General features: G+C 38.0%; 1 protein-coding gene and 1 long non-coding RNA gene across 9 annotated transcripts in view; one reads left to right on the forward strand and one right to left on the reverse strand.

Annotated features, from left to right (window-relative positions):
- Positions 1–22,784, reverse strand: part of NCKAP5 (NCK associated protein 5) — a 588,725-nt gene that overhangs the window by 93,016 nt on the left and 472,925 nt on the right. The gene's annotated exons all lie outside the window — the stretch shown is intronic.
- The window catches only part of LOC122462374, a 355,548-nt gene continuing 348,574 nt past the window's right edge, over positions 15,811–22,784 (forward strand). The window contains exon 1 of the long non-coding RNA XR_006284882.1: positions 15,811–15,880. This is a non-coding gene — a long non-coding RNA (uncharacterized LOC122462374). The remainder of the gene's footprint in view (positions 15,881–22,784) is intronic.

Consider the following 22,784-nt stretch of genomic DNA (forward strand, 5'->3'; position numbering starts at 1 on the left):
GAAGTATAATGTTGCTTATTAAAAATGTCAATACATTTACAAAATGAAAAAATATTCTACAAAATGTGACATCCCCCCCCACTGATGACTTTATCTCACAGAAGCTCCAATGACATGATGTAAACTATACTGTATTGATCACGGACGTTCTCACGACACGCTTGTTTACATCACAGCATCTGTGTAATGATACCTCTGTGCTGAAAATAATTTGGTTTTTAAAATATTGTTGATGCCCTTGGGGTTCAGCAGAGCAAAATAGAGTACAGAAGGAGATTACTCTTCTTGAAGTTTGTGTAATGTGGAGAACTTCCATGCATGAACTTCCCTTGCCTGAACAGAAGAGGCCATCAGGTGCACACATGGCATCACCCTTATTGTCCTTGAACTGCTGTGGATCGAGGCACACGTGCATGAGAATGGAGCAGTCCTGAGCTGGGGAAATACATGTTATCCTCTCACCAGCCCCCATGCAGAACACTCAGGAAAGTTAATACAGCCTAGGCTGTATCATTTTTTCAGAAGTTTTTCTCTTTTTGGTTCCAAAAAGCCTAAAGAAATAATACACTGTGAAACAGTTCTATTGCCCCATACCAGATAATGTTATAACCCCCCCCCCCAATAAACACTATGATTTGGTATCTAGTTTATTTAATAGGAGTTTCTAAAGATAATGTCTCCATTATGGAATTGGATCCTGCTGTCTTCTGGGCATTGAACAGAATGCACAGAAATGTTTTCAGGGAGACGGGACATCTTATACCTGTTTCTTGCAAGATTGGTGAGAGTTCTAATTCAAGCTAAATACTACACAACCAATATATTAAGCATGTATTCTTCATATGCTTAATTCTGAGAACGAAGGGGCAAATTATGTGTATGGAAACACTGAAAATAAAAAATGTAACATGGATTTCAGCTTTACGCAAATTAGAGTTTACAAACACTGGCATAGGGTGAAGATTGCCTTCCAAAGAGACCAGCAAAATTGGTCATGTATTGGAAGTGGGCTTTAACTAAAGAGCATAGAAAGTGCACTGAAAACCTCAAAGATGCTTTAAAGTGTTTTCTTACGAAGTGATGCTATTGGAAATGGTTCTTACTGCAGATCTCACTGTACTTAATTATAATATAAAATGTTGGAACATTTCTGAGAACTGTACTCTTTTTGATCTACAAAAATGTATGAATTTATTATTATGTATAATTGTTAGCTATACTTACTTATTTCAGATCTTGGAAGTTATAAATATAATGGAACATTGAGAATTAAACTCCTGCTTTTCTACTAATTAATTACTGTGCTATAAACAGAACTTTATATCCATTGCAAAATACTGTTTAATCTAACTTTTCAGTACACAAACAACAATATTTATTTATTTTCTATTTTCATAGTTTATAATGGCAATACTGACCTCCATGCATTTCCCCCTAGTTAATCAGGTGGGTTAAGGATTTGCATTCACCTCCTCTCACTGTTTATGAATTGCCAGGAAATGCAGTGTCACAGTAATGCTGTTACGTTTGCATATGCCTTTTCACCATTCTTTTCATACTGACTACTGATATTACCTAGTGTCGTTTCAAGGGCAATGCTTGGTCCAAATTTTCAAAGTTCTTTTCCTCCCAATTCCCTAACAACTTCCTTATTATTTATCCTGACAATCTACCCTTACCTCCGACATATGCCATTCCTCTTAATGATTTGGATCTGTAAAGGGTCCAGCTTTGTAGAGGCCCTTTTCCAGATGCCAGAGTGTCCACTGTCCTCTTTACCACTTTTCAGAGATCTCTCTACAAGAGTTGAAGCTCCCCAAAGAGTATTAATGGCACATGCCTGTCTATTTCATAAGATGCCTCATCTGCTTTTGCTCCAAAGTGGAGACTGAAGTAATGAGACTTTCCACACCAGTAGTTCCAATTTCTGGGGAATAAAATTTGGTCCTTTCTTGTAGGCTGCACAGAAAAGGTCCAAAGGTATATCTCCCTAGTTTCTGTGTAAAGAGACCATCAGTAGAGGATGAGGAAATAACAGCATGGCTCTCAGCAGCAGAAAAAGGAGTTCAGTTTAAAAAAAAAGAAAAAGCATTTTCAGGAGAATGAACATGAAAATTCGAAACTAACTTTTCTCCTGATCTTCTCTATTAGGTGCCTGTAGCATTCTGAGTAAGTGTCCACATTTAGGATAGTTTCCAGCCCATATTTATTGGAAGTAAACCACGAACCTCTGCATTCTGCATAATTGGAGTTAGATCTTTGCTTTTAAATGTTTGCTGGCTGGATGGAATATTGTCTACAGACACCCTTCAAATGGCATAGAATACTTTGTAACAAACATTTGGACACACACAGCACCTTGGTCCTGAGGACACCCAAGACAGAGCCGGATGCCAACCAGTCAATCTGCAGAAGTCTCCCTGTCCATCCCCATCTTGCACCATCAATTGCCAGGGGAAAAAAGAGGGTGGGGTACTTGTAGATAGAGGCCATGGCCAGAGAAGTGCTGAGCCAAACCCTATCCTGGCCCCCTTATTTGGGTGCAGAACAATCATGGGGCTGAAAAAGAATGACAAGTTACTCACCTGAGGCAGCTGACAGAATATATGATAGGTAGTAGATCCACCAGGGGCTCAAGTGGATAACTTCTTCAGCTCACACGTGCATAGCAGGCCCAGGTTTAAGCAAGTACAGTAAAAACCAGAGTAGGAACCTTATACTATCTTAAAACAATTCCAATATTTGCTTGTGACTGTTTAACAATAACACCTTATAATATTTGTAAGGCTGACTAAACCTTTAGATCATTAAAAGCCATTAATAAACCTTTACTCTGAGTCCCCATTTTTGGACATGCAAACTTTCGTAATCTTGTATGACTCTAAGGCACCATAAAACTGATCATAAAGGGAATGCAAAATGCAAGAAAAAATTGATGAAAATTAGCTCCATAATGTACAATCTTTTGTTCTTTCTGCTGCTCTGAGTATTGGTTCCAACAGGACAAGTAGCTAATGACAATATTTGGTGATACTTCTAAAGGTCTATTACGTGGAATCTGTGTCTTGAAAATGCAATGAATGTCTGTAGCCTTACCTCCCATGATATTTAATACTAACATCCACCTTATCAGTGATTCAGGTTTAGTACTTTGTTCTTCTCTATAGCCTAACTGGTAGATTTAATAAAATTAGCTTGCCTTACAGTTTGTATCTGCAGAGTTGCATCCTTATTTTCCTCTAGCTTCAACCTTATAGTTGCTGTTTTGTTTTCTATCCTACAGTAAGTGAATCCCAGGATATGAAATGCCTCATAGTGATATAAGCAAGCAGTTGGGGATTGTTATTTATTGGTCTTACAAATAGCTGTTTGAAATGTAAGGAACAAAATTACAAGCTTACAATATTGCTCAGTATTAACAGTGGGGAAAGTTATACACAAAATAAATAGTAAAGGATTAACTCTAAAACATAGTTCAGTAAGCCAAATAATTTCTTAGTATAAAAAAGAGCTTCTAGCTATTACAGAGAATTCATCCAGTCAAGTGGATTTTATTTTGATTTTCTATTAATCTAGCAAAAGTATTTCCCTGTTCAAGTTTTAATTTGTTTATTTCTGATTTTCCCCCCCTCCTGTCAGGATAAAGCCGTTAAAAGCTAAGTCAGGAGATACAAAAGATGCCAGACTTTAAATTCAAACCCACCCTTAATAGTGGCTTGTCAGCTTTGCTGGCAAATCCTACAGGCGAGTTTACTGAGACTTAACTGACAACATTCAAGACAAAGTACAAGGATGTGATATTACAAACGTTTGTATGGAAGATTAGGGAGTTACAGCTACATCGGAAAACCTTGTTAACAAAGCAAATCCACCACAAAATATAAAACAATAGTTTTGTGTCTGTTTCAGATTCTACAGGCTTGTTACACTTTGTTGTAATCAAGCCTTTCAAAGATAGGCAGAAGCAGTGAATTAGATTCCAAAAGTACTGAGAAAGTTGAAAGCAAAAATTCCTAAATGTCCTCGAGTGTAAATTGTGAGGTATTAAGCACATATTTGATGCATAAACATAAATAGCATAATCTCTCTGTATTCTTCAGTAGCCTGTGTTACTATAAGCCTAAAATTATTCCTCTTTCAAATCCTCCTAGTTTTATTAATTTTTATAAACTGCTTTAAATAAAAGCTACACTGACAGATTTAATGTAATCCCCTCTGATCCTTGCTTTCATTTTATAACTATATCAGTGTTTTCAAGTCTTGAGAACTCCAAAATATTAGTTCTTATTTTAATAGCATTAAGTTAGGAGTGTGTAAATACAGCAGAAACGATAAAATCAACTAATTTGTTTTTTTGGGAAAAATATGTATAAAGTTCCCTATGGTTTATAATTATTGTAGAGTCAACATTTTACACCAATAACCTGGTAATCAGCTAGCCAGAAGGTAAATGATTAACACAATTAATTATTTCATTGAGCTCACTGAAGACTCCTTGCGTATTTCATGACACCATCTTTCCTGCAAAATGCATTCTGAGGTGTTCAACCCTCCTATTAAATATCAATCTTCACTTTCTGTGCTCATTTGTTTCACATAAAAAGCAGTAAATACTTTTCATAAATACTTTTCTATTGATCTAAAATGAACGAAGTAAATTTTCCTCCCACTTTACTATGGGATGGCCAAAATCACACAGATACAGCAAGTTATGTGTATATGAAAAATTGTAACATAGAATTCTGCAAGTTATGACACCTTGTCTTTTTTATTAGTCAGTTTCAAAGACTTTTCATTTACATTTCAGCGTGGTCAGAATCACTCCAGAATACCATTTTATACTTCTAACTTTTATGACAAGGAAAATCTATACCATTTATCTTTTATGACCTGCCTTACAGAAGATATTTGTACTTTAACACAAAAAGGCAGGCCTGCCTTTTATTCTGTCAGGGTGCCCAAGTGCAGTACTTTAACATATGAATGTGAACAGCTATGCTATTGCTTAGGTTCCATCTATAAAATATGCACTGTATAATATAGAAGTTATTTGATTATATACTATTAATTAATTTCATCATGTGATTAGGTAGCTTATATCAGGATAGCCAGTGATATATCATTTATAGTATAATGTAGTGTTGGCCTCTGTCTTTGTGATTCTTATTGTTTTAAACTTCTTTTCACATTCACTTCCTGACTCTGTCACTAGAACCAAAAATCATCTAAAGGAATTAGCCAGACCTCAATACGATCTTGTTATTGACATTTATGTTGATCGATGTTGGCTCTTACAGAATTGGAATCTGCAGATCAATTCTCTTATTAGATTCTTTCTCACTGCTGCCATGATCATTTTATCACACAAGCTGCTGCTATCAAATGCTGTTTTATCACTTTATAATGGGATAAGCTAAAGCTTTCCTCCAGCGTAGAGTTAGAAATGAAAACTGTCTTGAATCTCAAGATCACTTACTCAAGTATTCAAGATCACTTACTCAAGTATTCAGAAATATCCTAATCATTGTGTATATTTTAAAAGTTAATTTAAACTAAATTCACATAACCCCCACAAAATTATTTCCCATGCTAAAATTCCAACTTATTTCCAGGGGGAAAAAGGTTAAATATTAAGGGCTTAGAGACTGGCACGAATCTCCCCACCTCCTCTTCTGTATTTTGAGTCAAGGCAGTAAGTGAGCCTAGGAATGAAGGGATTTTCAGTAGAGATAATATCAGGAACAAAAACTCTGATGTCTGGAATGAAAAGAAGCACATAATTCTCTTTCTCTCTCATACACACAAACAGAGCACAGGACAAAATGTATATACAAGGATTGTTGCAGTTTTATGTCTTTAAAATTTGTAAGGATAATTATACAAAATGCACATGTGGCTCTGCAGGAATGGCATTCCAGCTCCTGTTAAGAGAGGAGTTCCTCACATTAATTTAAATCTCTGATAAAATAAATTAGCTTTTTTATTGTAAGGTTAAACTATGAGACTATGATTGTTATGTATTACTTCAATCCAGGCCTTAATGGTATTTTAGCCCTGTGGTGGGCAAACAGAAACTATTTCAAGCCTTCCAAAGGCTACTAAAACATGTGCAGATGTCTGGAAAATTAATACTATTATCTAACTCTAACCTTTTGCCTGTAGGAGGAAAAGGAGAGACAAGGCTCAGGGAAGATATTTTAGATCAATACATGGCAACAGAGGAAGGTAAGCACTGCTTTGCTAGGAAGTTCAGAGGCAACAAGCTGGTGTCCCAAATAAGCATTATATTACATATTTTCAATAGATTCCTTCTTGCATAGTTTTAGCTGAAATAATTCATTTATTCTATAAAAAAACAGAAGAGATAAGCATCATTTTCTATAATCTTCTTTCACTGCAGTTTCTCAAAGTCCAGCATGTTAGACCCTGAAAAGATTCATTTATTTACATGACAAGAACATGAATTTGTCAACGTTAATATTGAACAAGCCATCTTTTCCTTTCCCAAAATGTTCTGTATTTTGAAAGATGTTTTTGTGTATCTTATAGAAATGTCACAGATGGTGGGGCCGGTTGGGGGTGGAAGGCAGAGTAGTAGCAGGATTTACACAAAATGTCCTCATTCCTACTTTCAAGACTTTCATAACTTTTTAATAAAAGTTCTTTCTCCAACACTGATCAAAATGCAATGTTTTCTGCTCTGGAAAAGCAATTCCAAATTTTGAACTTTTATAAAGGTTCTGTTAAAAAGCCTTAGCGGTCTGGACGGAAGGTGTTTTATTGAACACTTCTTCTTTAAAGCGTCTTTTGGAGGATGGGCAAACTGATTTGGAAATAATCAAAGGCAGTCACCCAGCTGGTGTAAATTGTCAGCTTCTCTGCTCCTGAATCTTTTTGTCTATTTCTATAAATGAAGATTCTGAAGTGTTCAATTAACTCTTTTCCCCCCAACTTTTTGTTAATGTCCTCGAAGTCCCAACATAGAGTGAGAAAACCTAATCTTGTGGAATTTCCAGCCCAAGGCTAACTACCTCATGAAAACACTTAAGCACTTTCCCAAAATTACAGGACAATAAACATGTGCAGGATTGAACCATAACTTTGCAAACCCAAAGCCTTGAATAAGCATCCCAATTTTGGCTGTTTATCTGAGCCAGACCCAAATTTAGCATCTTTAAGATTTAATTGTCCTGTTCCAGTGGTTCTAATGAGGGATTTATTCTATAGATTACAGGTCTACTGGATTAAGCAAAGAACTGGGACTCAGGAATTCTTGATGTTTAGCCTACCCTTGTTTCAGGCTGCTGTATGGACATGAGTATGTCACTTAACTCTCTGCTTCCCCATCTGTAAAACAAATATAGTGATACTTATCACAAAGGAGTGCTGTAAGCAGAGCTGGGAAAATAGTGGAAAAAATCGATCTTCTAACTTGTTCCCTAAATCTGATTCAACGAAGCAAGGTGTCTTTTTAAAATTCCCTTTTCCATGAACATTCAAATAGCTGGGGTTTTCCCCCCTCAGCTTAACGATGGAGTTTCTGTTCGTGTCCAGAAGTGTATTCAGATGCAGATATGCACACTCACACCAGAAGTCTTTGCTTGATGACCCCATGTATAAAAACTGGCGTTGAGGTTTTGGGCATGAGAGTATTAGAAGGAAGAGACTGGGGGCTATGTCTACATTTAGAATGCTGCAGCAGTGTTTCAGTGGAGACACTACCTATGCTGACAGGAGGGCTTCTCCAGTTGGTGTAGGTAATCTACCTGCCCGAGAGGTGGTCGTGAGGTTGATGGAAGAATTCTTCCATTGACCTAGCACTATTTACACCAAGGGCTAGATTGGTATAGCTTCCTCCTGCAGGGGTGTGGATTTTTCACACCCCTGAGAGATGTAGCGATACCGATGTAAGTTACTAGTGTAGACCAGGCCTGGGAGAGTGAGAAAGCCAAACCAATCATTTTTAATAAAGAGCGTGATCACCCAGCAAAAGGAGAAGGACGCAGAAAAGCATAAAGGGGCATAATCTAAAGAGCAGGTTTATTTTTTGTTTTCTGAAATCTTATTTCCTCCTCTGCTGCTCTCTTTAAACTTGCCTGGAGATTCTGAACATGTTTCAGACCCTGGAACAGAGACTGCGCAATGTGACTAGCTACTGAGGTGGAACAATTATTCTAAGGAACTACAACTGTACAAAGCATAAGATCTTGTATATTTTACTGGAGTCATATGGAAGCTTCTTGGTATGATTGGGTGGGTCTGCTGATCAAGAAAGGGCTATCCCATTCCCTCCTGAGAGCAGGAGTGGGGCTGGGGATGAGCAAGCAGGGGTGCCACTTGGTGTAGAAGGGAAAGCCAAAGATTAGCCACCGCAATTACTCGGTATGATTGTGACAAGAGAATACTGAATCTAAAATCTGCTGAACAGCCAATACATCTGACTGGTCTTCCCCATCTTCACTCAGGAAAGATTCTAGATATCTTTAAATCTGGGTCCATGTAAGCAGACAAAAACAATCATCTATGTTTTGTAAAGAAAAAAGGAAAATATTTAAACAAGATATATTTATTTTCTGCTCTGCTTTTCTCACTAAAAAACACTCTCCACTCCCTCCCTGAGAAACTCAGCACCCTCAAGTCATTTGTCCAGGTTCTTATTTATGGAAGACTAGGTCATTCAATCAGAGAACAGACGGCATACCATAGTTGGCCAATCACACAGACGGAACACAAACCCCCATATATCAAATACTCAAGGGACCATTGACATGGAAGAGTTCACAAAAAAAAAACAAAAAAAACCCACAGCGCAAAATAGGTTCCTTAAAAACTATTTACAAAACAATTCTGAATTATGAACAGTACAAATCAAAACCTGTTCCCTGACAACTCCTGGAGAGGAAAAGGCACCAAATCAGACAATGAATTGATCATAATAGTGTGACCAGATCTATTGGGAGGATTAACTAAATGGTTTTTCGTGGTGATCTGAAGACAAGTGCTAAGCACTGTTATTGAGTCAAACTGTGGTCTTGCAGTAGCATGGCAATCAGCTGCACAGACATGGACCTTGTCATTCCTGAGAACAGCCAGGCCAGGTGTGTAAGGGAAAGGGGAAGACAGTCTCTCTCCCTACGTGGTGGTTTGGACCTGTGCTCACCACCCACAGTGAGGAGCCTTGTGCTGTTCCTGTCTCCCCTGTCTCTTTGTGCTGGGCTTGCAGAAGTCAATGTGGTACTAAAGATCTGCCATGGACTTGGCTTGGGAGTAGACAGAAAGACCAGGATTAGTTCCTAAAACTGATATCTTGGCACAGAAAGAGGATAGTGTTACAGGAGTCAGGTGTTTTCCCTTTCTGCCTCACACTGTGCTTCTAGATGACTCATCCCATTTTGGAGCTGTTGTGAGATAACCATCTCCAGGTATGTGGCCTATTCAATTTCACAGTGTTTTGACAGCTGGGGCAGCAGAGAAGCAGTGTCCCTCCACAGCCACCTTAGGGCTTAAGGGAGTCACAAACCTGCCTATGGTTGTGGAGCCTTATGAATCTATCCCTGAATGGGAGGAGAAAGTGCCAGGTTTTGCTTAGGATTCTGTTGCCTTGTACCTCTAGCTAGCTCTTCTCTGTAGAGAAAAGCAGGGCCAAGATTTGGTCCACGAAATAATATTATGTTGACGAGATTTCCAGAAAAGATCAGCTCCCATTTTGGGATCAAATAAGTGTCCAGAATTCCAAAGGTGCTCAGCATATTGACTGAGCACTTGAAAATCTGGCCCTGAGCTCTTTTGAAAATCTGGTCCTACGTGCTGTTATACGGAAGACCAAAATTAAAGGTTATTTCTATTAGTTATTCCCTCATGGGCTGGGAATGACTGGTAATATTGCAGAGGCAACCCTCTGTCCCTTAAGGAAGGCCATATGTCAGGTTACTGTCAAGTAACTCCCAAGGACTGGTTTACAGAATAGCATTTAAGGCGTCCTTTAAAAAAACAAGGTTATATTCTTCCTCAGGTTCATGTACAATATCTGAAGTCCATAGACAAATGTACAGTATGCACAAGTCTTATGTACACTGGAGGTGGACATATAAGGAAGAATTTTAGTCAACAGAACATAAGAGGAAACCTGAAAAGAGTATGTATCAGTTTTTAAAACAATAGAATATTAAAGTTTAAAATTCAAACTCTACAAAATGGGTGCAGAATAAAAACGATTCACATCAATGACTTTGTAGTTGAGAAAGACTAAAGAGTGGGCATCTCTTCGAGATTTCTAAAGTACTGTTATTAATTCAAGATGTCATTATCCTGATATGCTGGTTTCCATACTTCAAATGCAGTCAGTGAGAGTTTAATTCATGACGTTAAAGATGCCCTTGTATTCCACACAGGACACAGACAAATCACCACTCCTCCCAGTATCCTGAAAAAGGTGAGTGACTAATGAAACATGGCTTGCTCACATTTAGAGACAAATTAATTTTAATACCATCTAAAAATGCAAAAGAATTAGAGTTAAGTCTAGCAATATGCTGCAAAATGTTTAACAACAAAGGTAACTTTTCCCTTCAGCCTGCTTTTATCAAGAAAGAAGACAGATGGCAATTTAAGAGTTAAAGCACTAATGGACTCTTCAGTTTCATTGAGCATCTATGTGCTGATTTTATCTTGCAATACAGTATTTCACATCCTCAGCAAAGTCAATAGAGATTTAGTCAATAGTGTCACAGCCTTTGGATGAGGATCTGAATTTTACCAGTATCAAACCATCATTACAGAAGATAGGTCATATGGGAAAGAAAGGAGCACATTAGTAAAATTCAATACAAAAAGATTGGGTTGTTTGACTAGCTGTTTCATGACTCATTATGGATCACATTTCACTTTAACTACTACCCCATCTCTTCTTACTACTGTGCAATATATATAATAGTATACAAAGTATACAGAATATATGCCAGGGAAATTATTCGTTTTGTAATAGATGGCAGCACAAAATCTTATAGAATAATCTTGTTTGTTAAAATCACTTAACATAACTTTAGTTGGAGTCATCTGGTGAGAGTCCATGAAGTTTAATTTAAAATCACTTGCAAATCACAGTGACTTGATAAAAGTTTAAAAATCTTACAATGTAATCAAGTATAACCTTTACAGGCATAGACAGTTTTAGATAATAGAGCCATACGTTTGATTTTGTTTCACAACCCAAAGTTCTATCGCCATGCTATATAAAGTAGTAATGGGAAAAAAGAGATAATAAGTGAAATTTTCAGGGAGTTTCACATATTCATTTTAGTGATGCTACAGGTAAATTAATCCTCTATTTTTATTACATCAGCCATTAATTTCATATAAATACATATACACACATATTACACACTATTTTTTGAGCAGTAGGCCTTTGTCTAAATTTCAGTCTTTTAAGATAACCAAAATAAATACTTCATATTTAGCAACATTAATAATAATGTTTATACTTCCATGCCGTTTTAGAATTTCAGTAGATTTCTCTTTTACAATAAAGATCAGAAACCCTCTAAATCTTTGAATCATTTAATCTTATGCATTCTTTTGGAATTTCATTTGGGAGTTATGGAGTGTGAAATATTCACCATGATGAGAAAACAATTATCTAGCACACCTGTTGCTTATGCATATTGTGTTTACGACAGTCCTGCAATGGCTATTATTTTATTCCGCTGCATAATTTCAATGAGGGGGCTTTGAAAGTTGATCTGATGACATGAAATTACACTTTTATATGTAACACATGGCTAGTGCTTTGCCCATTGTGATAACACTAGAATGATGTCTGTTTTCCAAGTCAAATTAATTTTCCAGTCTGCACTCCAGTGAGAAAGATTTCTCAGTTTTAATGGGAAATTGAAGGAGTCTTGGCCTAAATATACAAGTTATATAACAAACAGGATAATATACACTGAACACAGAAATGCATCAACTGCAATATATTTACATCTATTGAATCTTTGATACTGTCCCTGTCATAAAATTGATGATGATAAATCTTTGTATCATCTAGGCTGCATTCATTAAGAAAATTCCCCACACTGTTCATGTGCACTTTATGTAAACTTAAAAAAAAAGTAAACAAGTAAATGCCACTGCTTTCTATTTAATTAAAACCTACCCCACCCCACCCTACTCCAAACAAAGAGCTAATTCAGTACCACATCCCCAAAGAGTAAATAAATGGTCTGGAGCTGGTAATAAAAAATACAAACAGAGCTGATAGAATTTTCACACAGTTCAGAGCGTAGAACAAAGGCTACCTATAAACAGCTCTCACTTATACTTTGACCATTTACCCAGGGATTTACATGACAAGCTGACATCTTATATTTATGTTCAGTAAATACAGCAAGTTGAAAAACCAAGGTGCCCCTGAGTCAAGTGGTTGCTTCTCTTTAAGGAAGGTGTGATTATGAGGAACAAAATACAACAGTGGACAACAAAGAAAAGTGTATCTTTTTAATGCTTTTATAAAAAGTTTAAAGTGTAGGGCTCCTCTGAAAAGCAACTGTAAAAATGGTAGCGTAGGCCTCCTTGTTTCTTGCCTTTCACTGATTCCTACATTTAAAGCGTTCAGTTTACAAGTATAATGATATTTTTTCACAATGATTATCTCTGCATACTCACCTTGATCTACAAAAGCAAAATTGGATTTTTTCCATTGTGCACATCCCCATCGGTAATAAAGGTCCTTACACCCAGGCAACCCCATTGTCTACATGCTATGGCCTCAGTGTATCCTCACTGACAACAATTTGCCCCCATGGAACTTAGTGAACAATTCTGGTGAGGATGATGATGCATAAGATGGAACGGAACCTACAGCTCACTCAGTCTCAGCTGTATGTATTTTTATTTTTGTCACTAAGAGCCTGGCGTAAGTGTTCTCTTGATCCACACTTCCCCTGAGTAACATCCATCTTCATTCATCAGGACGATGCCCACATATATCTTTCAACTGTTATAACAGATTGTATTCCTATTTCAAAATAATTTATAAATATTACACTAAAGACCATTTATATTTTGCCTCAAAACCATTTACTCAATTTACTGTTGGTAGTCTTTCCCTGGCAATTTATTGTCAGTTGAGCAGAGGACAAATCTTGCTTTCAGAGGTTGGATGTGAAAAGTGCCTCCATAAAATATCACAGAACCTCATGTTTGTATAGACATGGAAAAGCCTTTTAATGCTTTTATTTGGCAGTCCTAAAGGCTAATAATCTGTGCTATAAGGACTTGAGAAGTGCTGGCTGCTGAGGGTTATTTTCACTTAAAAGATTTGTCATGTTCACCGGGATTATATGCTTGGTGAGCTTTGTTCATTTTGAGGGGGTAGGAGGGGGAGATCAGAAAGACTCCAGATGCTGAACTAGGAGAAGCCAGACATGACAAGTAGGAGATCATAGAAACACATACATTAGAGATGGAACTGATCTATTAGGTCAGTTAGTCCATCATACCGCTGATGAAAGATTGTTCACCATTGTGCTATATCCAGTTTAGTTTTCAATGTCCCAAATGATGAGGCTTCCATCTTTTCCCAGGGGAAACTATTTCACAGTGTAACACAACTCATTATCAGGAAGGTTTTCCTAATACTGAGAATATGCCTATATCAATGTGAATATGACTCTGATCCAGCAAAGCACTTAATTTTAAGTACTCAAGTACTTAATTTTAAGCCTGTGAGGAAGATTCACTGGGTTCAAATGCCCAGAAGTGTGACTAGTAACAGTCAACAGTGAGTGGGCAGGATACCGCTGCTGGAGAAGTTGGTCATTGACTCTCTAATCTGTTCCTTTTTATCTGAGAGATCTCTCAGGATTGAATTGGTCAGTTGTTCATCTGATCAGTGGGCTGTATTGCAAGGAGGATGAAAGTCTCAAGGCAGGAGACCATCAAACTGGAGCAGAGGGAAACAATCCTATAGTTGGGACCCACCTTCCAGATGAAGTCATGATATCCTCTTGCTTTGAGGATATCCCTCCAGCCATGGGGACTCCAGTTATTATGAAGGGATGGGCAATAGTAGTAGGGGATTTGATTATTAGAAACATAGACAGCTGGATATGTGAGAACTGTGAGAATGGCATGGAGAACTGACTGTCAGGCGCGAAGGTAGCAGATCTCACAAGAGATCTAGATTAGTGGTTCTCAAAGCCGGTCCGCTGCTTGTTCAGGGAAAGCCCCTGGCGGGCCGGACCGGTTTGTTTACCCGCCGTGTCTGCAGGTTCAGCCAATCGCGGCTCCCACTGGCTGCGGTTTGCTGCTCCAGGCCAATGGAGGCTCCGGGAAGGGCAGCCAGCATGTCCCTTGGCCCGTGCTGCTTCCCGCAGCCCCCATTGGCCGGGAGCGGCGAACCGCAGCCAGTGGGAGCCGCAATTGGCCGAACCTGCGGATGCAGCAGGTAAACAAACCGGTCTGGCCCACCAGGGGCTTTCCCTGAACAAGCAGCGAACCGGCTTTGAGAACCACTGATCTAGACAGCTTTATAGGCAGTGATGAGAAGGAAATGGTACTAGGTAAGAGATTAAAGTCCAGAACCTCCATGGTAGCATTCTTTGAAATGCTTCCTGTTCCATGTGCAGGGACACCAAGACAGAAAGCACTTCAAGGTCTAAATGTAAGGATGAGGGCATGGTATAGGGAGGAAGGATTTAGGTTTATAAGGAACTGAGGAACTTTTGGGGGAAGCAGTAGCCTATACAGGAGGGATGGGGTTCAACTATCCAAAATGGAACCACCAGACTGCTTGCACATAAAATAAAAAAGATTACTGAGGATTAGAGATTATGGGAGCTGGGGGAAAATTGACAGGTGAGGAGGACCACCTGCTTTGGGCACAGACATCCCTTGGGGATGAATTTATTAAAGGGGGGAACACAATATAGTAGAGAAGGTAGGAAAGAAGTAGGTAAAGTACAGGTAAGAGCTAATAAGGAATAATCCCATTTAAGCATAACACCTGAAGGCAAGCAACTAAATATGGACAAAATGCACAAGTGCTTATATATAAATGCAAGAAATCTAAATACGAAGAGGGTGAACTAGAGACCTTAGCTTAAATGAGGATTTTGATATAACAGTCATTTCAGAAGCTTGGTGGAATAAGGATACTCAAAGGGACATGGTAATACTTGGGCACAAAATATATAGGACTGACACAGTAGGTATTGTTGGTGGGGGAGTGGCATTATAGGTTTTAAAAAAGCATAGTCAAATAAGGTGAAAATCTTAAATGAATCAAACTATATCACAAATCTCTAGGGATAGAAATTCTGTGCTTCAATAATAAGAGTATAGCAGCAGAAATATACTGCCAACCACCTGCCCAGGATGCTGACGGTGATTGCGAAATGCTGAGGGAGGTAAGAGAGGCTACAGAACCAGAAAACACAATAATAAAGGGTGATTTCAACTATCCTTATATTTACTGGGTAAATGTCATCTAAGGGCAAGATGCAGAGATAAAATTTACAGACACCATGAATGATTTATTCTTGGAGAAGCTTGTCCTGGAACCCACAAGAGAACAGAAATTCTTAATTTAGTCCTAAGTAGAGCACAGGACCTGGTCTAAGAGGTAACTATAGTTGAACCACTCGGTAACAGTGACCATAAAGTAATTAAATTTAGCATCCTTGTAGAAGGGAAAATACCAGCTCAACCCACCACAATAACATTTAACTTTAAAAAGGGTAACTGTACAAGAATGAAGATGCTAGGTAGACAGAAATTAAAAAGAGCGGTCACAAGGGTAAAACGCTGCAAGCAGCATGGAGAGCACTGAAAAACACCATAATAGGGACTCAGACTAAATGTATACCCCAAATCAAAAAAGACAGTGGGAGGACTACAAGAATTCCATGATGGTTAAACAAAATAATGCAAAATAAGGGAGGCTGCTAGTGGCAAAAAGGCATCCTTCAAAAATTGGAAGTCAAATCCTATTGAGGAAAATAGGATGGAGCACAAACTCTGGCAAGTGAAATGTAGAAGTATATTAAGGAAAGTCAAAAACGAATTTAAGAAGCAACTTGTTAAAGATGCAAAAACTAGCAGTAATTCTTTTTAAGTACATCAGAAGCAGGAAGTCTGCCAAGCAGGCAGTGGGGCCACTAGACTACCAATGTGTTAAAGGTGCACTCAAGAAAGACAAGGCCAATACAGAGAAGCTAAATGAATTCTTTGCATCAGTCTTCACTGCAGGTGATGTGGGGGAGATACCAACATCAGAGTGATTCTTTTTGGGTGACAAAGTTGAAGTACTCGCCCAAACTGATGTGTCAATAGAACAGATTTTAGGAAAAAAAATTATAAACTAAACAGTAATAAGTCACCAGGACCAGATGATCAAGGTGATAAAGCGTACTTAGATTTTCAAAAAGCCTTAACAAGGTCCTTCGGCAAAGGCTTCTAAGGAAACCAAGTAGCCATGAGTGAAGAGGCCTTACCAATCTATTAGAATTCTTTGAGGAGGTCAACAAATATGGTGGACAAGAGTGATCCAGTGGACGTAGTGTATTTGGACTTTTAGAAAGCCTTTGACTAAGTCCCACACCAAAACCTCTTAAGCAAAGTAAGCAGTCATGGATAACAGGGAAGTTCCTCTCATGGATCAGTAAATAGGTGAAAGATAGGAAACAAAGGGAAGGAATAAACGGTTGGTTTTCACAGTAGAGAGAGGTGAACAGCGGGGTTATACTGCAGGAATTTCAGAGCCTTGAAATGGCTGAAACTTAAAGTTACTGATCTTTTTCCTAAATATGCCTTTAGAGTGCAGATATGCATGAGGTGTGGTCTAGACAGTTGGCATGCTATCCAGTCTGAATTATGCAGCTTTCAGCACATATTGGTACAGTTATTTAAATGAATGGTTAACTGTTGACATCCTTTTCTACCAATATAAGATGATCTTTGGGTTTGTTTTCTCCTCCGCAATTGCTTACTTTTTGAAGTACCTACTAATTCTGCATATTCAACTGGTAGAAGCCAACGTAATGTCTCTTTTAACCATCTGTATTCAGAACATCATGATGTCTCAAGATATCTGAATGTAAGGTCAGATTCTGGACCATTCATTTCATCCACTTCTGTCAGGGCTTAAACAATTAATTGTCCTATCGTTCTTCACATATATAATAATGTTGTTGGAGCAATTTACCCCTTTCTGCTAGGTTGATAACTATTTCCATCTACGTAAGTGTATTTCCCTTCAAATACATATTTTAGAGCACACTCTTCAAATAGTTATAGAAGTCAATACAAAAATAGTTAATACCTACATTAAGATGAGAATTTAGCAATCTGGCCACAGCAGTATGGACAAATTTTAGGTACACAGTTAAGCAATACTGGAGATCCATGGAAAATGAATTATACTAATCCAGCCAAATGTACACAAGGCATAATTAGACATTTCAAAAGACTTCCTGCTTTGTTCTAGAGCTGCTAAAGTGATATTTGTAGAGATAGTGATAAAATGACAATTAAAAGAGAGTTTGGGAACAGAGATGCCCTCGGTCTTACGATTAGTAATATTATTTTATACTTCCCACACTCTATGCAAATTTCACTATGTAGTTGATGTAGTATGATGAAATAAATCAAATCAATGAACAATACTACTACCACTTTGCACTTATTTAACACCTTTTACCCAAGGATCTCAAAGTGCTTTAATTACATCAATGATAGTAACTCTGTTTATGAAGAGATAGAACAACATTCTTGAGAGAATTCAGCTAACAAATTTATACATATGCACCTTCTCATGTAAAATTGTTATTTATTTATGCCTTTACTTGATTTTCATGGTATTACCAACAGGAGAGTGGGTTTGGGGGGGGGGGGGGGGAAAGAGAGAAAACCTGGATTTGTGCTGGAAATGGCCCAACTTGATTATCATACACATTGTAAGGAGAGTGATCACTTTAGATAAGCTATTACCAGCAAGAGAGTGGGGTGGGGGGAGGTATTTTTTCATGCTTTGTGTGTATAAAAAGATCTTCTACAATTTCCACAGTATGCATCCGATCTTTTTTCGTTTCATGGTAGTATACAAGCTATTATAGAATGGCTTTGGTGTATATGACAGGCCAAATCCTGCCCTCAGTTACATTTGTGCAATTGTATGAGTGTAACTGAGGGCAAAATTTGGCACTATATCTTCTATAAAGAATTTTTCAATGGACTGGCTTTTTCTCTCATGTACAATCGGTTAAATCAGGAATAACTCCAACGAAATTAGTGGAGTTACTCTGAGGTAAAAGATATGTACAATATGAAATCAGAATCAAGCCCAGTGTCTGTAATTCCATTTTCACCTGTAAGGGGGGGAAAGAGCAATGACTGGAAGAGAAAGCCCTGAATTCATTTCTCTGTTTCAAGAGGAAAACCTGGATTTGTGCTGGAAATGGCCCAACTTGATTATCATACACATTGTAAGGAGAGTAATCACTTTAGATAAGCTATTACCAGCAGGAGAGTGGGGTGGGGGGAGAGAAAATCTTTTGTAGTGGTAAACACCCATTTTTTCATGGTTTGTGTGTATAAAAAGATCTTCTGTACTTTCCACAGTATGCATCCGATGAAGTGAGCTGTAGCTCACGAAAGCTTATGCTCAAATAAATTAGTCTCTAAGGTGCCACAAGTACTCCTTTTCTTTTTGCGAAAAGTAACGGCTGTTACTCTGAAACCTGTCATCTTTATACCAAACACTCACGTATCTGCCTCTCCACTCATTTAGTTTCTCTGCACTAGCTTTGTCTTCCTTGAGTGCTCCTTTTCATCCAAGCTCAAATCTCAGCCTGTCTAACATTCCCTCCTGGTGTGTGGCTCACTGACAGAATATATGTAACATGGCTAGCTAAAACTGAGCTCCTGATCTTTCTTTCTATACTCTTCCCAAAAGGGCAGGTACATTATTTCTCCTCTACCCCCACCCTCCCGCAGGGGGTCAACTGGACAGGAGCTCCATTAGTGCCACAGATCCTGGCCTTGGCTGTTGCTGCTTTTCAGGTGGTATTGAGTTGAAGGCACCTCCACAAGATCTCCTCCACAAAACTGTCCCAGTGAGTCAAGGAGAAGGATGGTTAGATAACAGCAAAAATTAGGTGCCTTAAACACTTGCTTATTTAGCCTACACCGAATGCCAACTTTATACATGACTTCCAGCAACAAGAAAGCATGTCTCCAGAGAATCTCAAAACAAACTCACCTCCCATACAAATTGGTGACGGAGCAGAGACTGAATTACCTCCGGCTCCCGGAAACTCTGGTCTTTTATGTCAGGGTTTGGGTTACTTAATCTTTTCAAGATAGGAATGAGATTTCCCCCATGTGACATATACTGCCAGCAATGGACGCACCGAAATTTCAAGTGCCAAAGAATTAATGTAACAATCTGCATAATCAAATCCCCCAGATAAACATAGTAATTTCTTGTTCAGTACTATCAGTCCCTTGGATTTAATGGATACTTATATTTATCCAAAATTCATGAAAATGTAATACTTAATAACTGTTTTACAGTGAAGGCTTCTTAAAGTTGTCTTTTAAACCTCCCTTGCATGAAATTTGCTAAATCTGGAGTAATCAGTTTTTCTTTTTGATCTGTGTGTGAAACATGAGGGAAAACAGCATAGTGCATTCAGTATTATATAAGGAACATGTTCTGCACTCTAATTTAAATCACATCCTTAAATGATCACACTGTGTTATGTTCTCCTCTTGTTTATAAACCAAACAGATTGTGAAGGCTTTGTTTAAAGTCAAATGCACTAAAATAACCTGTAATACTGGTGATTCATTATTTTGAAAAGCATTTAAGCTCACTGAGGCAAGATTTCAACACCACTGAAATGGAAGAAATCCATACTTTAATACAAATTTGGTATGTCAAGAAATTCATATATAGTTTTTAAAGTACATTTAAATGTAGGTAAAAGAATTTACTAATGTCTGGTTGCAGAATAATCTGCTGGTAACATGCAAAAAAGTCACTGGTGATAATGGTATACATGATAACTACAGAAGAAAACAACTAAGATTAACTCAATTTTCTTCTTCCTTTGCACTCATTTCAAATTTGTAACTATTTAATTGTACACAGAATTTTAGGATGAGATTTGTATGAAAATAACATTGTACTGCATTGTATAAATCAACAATAAATAAATGATGATATTTTCACACATATTTAAGTAAATGAGTAGCACAAGTACAACTGACTTTGAATAGGGCTTGTGAGCCTTGGCTGCGATTTTCAAAATTCTCAGAGTTAGTCTCCTTTGAAAATCCCATCCCTAAATTATAGGACTCATGTTCCTAAGTCATTTAGATGCTTTTCAGAATTTATAAATGGGTACACAACATGTAAAGCAAATACAGTTATTGATCATATAATTTCTCTAAACTCAACTATATCTTTAGAGAATAATTCAACTGGGGAATAGTTCTTAGTAAATGAAGGTGGATCTGGGACTCCATTCTAAAACACACAGATCACACACCCTGCCTTAGAACAGTGTCCCCCAAAGGGTGGGTCTCGACCTACCAGTGGGTCATGCGAAGGTTCCAAAGGGGTCACAGGTGGCAGATCACTCTCCACCATCCCCTACCTATCCCCCAAGGGTCTCCCCTCTGCATTAGGCCAGGATTAGGCTTGCGGTGTCAGGGTGGAGGGTGCATGTACATTATGGTGGATCACCAAAAAAACACAAAATGCAGTTGGTAGGTTGCCTTAGTAAAATGTTTTGGAATGTTGACCAATATATGCTGGCTAGCATGTACATATATCATATTAGTCGTATGTATATTATCCACACCATAGATATATATTACTATGCATTAAGCACAAAAGCATTAAGCACAAATATTATAGCAGTTATACAGACTAAACTAGCCTAGACCTTTACTATAATCCTGCCTATTCACTTATGCTGGTATCCCATAACATCGTGCATTAGTTGAAGTAAGCTTTGGCTTAAGTAGACAGGAAAGTTGTCAGGATAAGGACATATGTGTATTTTACCCTAGCAAGAGATAGGGAGTTATTCCCATAGGCCAGTACTGGAATATCCCAAAGGAAGACGACAAGATATGATTGTTCTGACCTGGTACAAACCTAGAAGGTACCTTCAAACACCAGTACCTGGAATGCTAGTATCCAAAACAAAGATAAGGAAAGGAGCAGAACAACAAGTTAATGAACTGGGACAAACTGATGGGCTGAATTTTAGTAACATGTAAAGAAATGTGTACCTTGTAAAATCATCGGATAAATACTACCAGCTGAAATGTGTAACTTTGGGAGCACACCGTCCATGTAAGGTGAATGTGACAACGGTGCATAAGACAGCTTTCCAGAGACTGGTATTGTATAAAAACTATTTCCTGTACTATATTATTATTGGCTTATAGCAATAAACCTGACTGACATTGGTTATTTGGTCTATTGAGTACATTTCATAATGAATCAAAATGTGGTCAAAGAATTGATTATACAATTTATCAACAGAAACCACTGCCTTAGAACGTCCAGGTGCAGCTAAATGTGCAGAGATTCCACTTGGAAGCTGCAAAGTGTCAACTCCATAGGTTTTGAGAGAGTTGTGGTCTCCTGGTTGCCTGTGTATGTAGAAGGGACCATCAGAACATTTAAGCAACCACCCTTTCAAATAATTATGGTGTTTGGCCCCAACTCAAAAAAGCATTGTGATTCAGGCACGTATTTAAGTACACACTTGAGTACATTCCTGAATAAGGGTAACTTAAGCAAGTGCTTAAGAGCTTTTCTGAATCTGGGTTTAAGAGTATAATCCAAAGTGTCCATTAATGTGGCAACCCCGATGGCAGACATATTATTAGTTGCCTAATCTAGCAGAATTCAGTAATATCATTTGGAAATATCTCTTTGAAAATCTTAAAGTCTCAGATGATGAATTAGATTCCACTGGGCAAATTAATTTAGAAGATGAGTTAAATTTTGGTAATTCTCAAATTTACTGTTCTGTTTTTCTGCAAAAAAAATATTTGACACTGATCATCTTTATCAGAAGTCCATCATTGTCTGAAATACAGTGACACTCTTCTTTTGATTTTTCACAAGGGCTCAAAATACTTTGATGACCTAGTTCAGTTGCACATCAGCAGTACATTTTGCTGTCAGTTTGGCGACATGGAGTTTAGGAATAACAGTGGTTCCCCTTCTCACTTGGCCAATAAAGACTAAGTAGTGAAGTCAGAAAAATTCTGCAGATATAAAGAGCCTGCCTGCTAAACCATGGAGAGGCAACAAGGATAAATGTTACAAATTCATACAAGCTGGAAATAAAAAGACTTACTAGATCGACTCCTTCCTGCTACCAATGCAAGTTCATTCTCTTCAGTATATTCCATAGCACTTGGTGCAGTCCAGTTTCAAATAACTTTAATCATAGGACTGACACCAGTTCCTTTGAGAAGATATACGACATCCTAAGGGCCAAATTTCACCATCATATACATGTGTGGAACACCTGGTGATTTCCATAAGAGTTTCATTCATGCTCTTACATAGGCCAAATTCTGTACTCTCATGTACCTTTCTTTGGTCTCAGTGGCAATTGTATACACACAAAGGGCAGAATTTGGACCATCTTTAAGCAGCTTCTCAATCTCAACCTAAAGTTACCTTCATTTAATTTCATCCCAGCTCATGGTCAGATTTTCTGGCTAGCACAGAGGTGCTGCTAGGCACTTCTAAT

Source organism: Chelonia mydas, chromosome 11 (genome assembly GCF_015237465.2).
Source record: "Chelonia mydas isolate rCheMyd1 chromosome 11, rCheMyd1.pri.v2, whole genome shotgun sequence".
Classification (NCBI taxonomy): Eukaryota; Metazoa; Chordata; order Testudines; family Cheloniidae; genus Chelonia; species Chelonia mydas.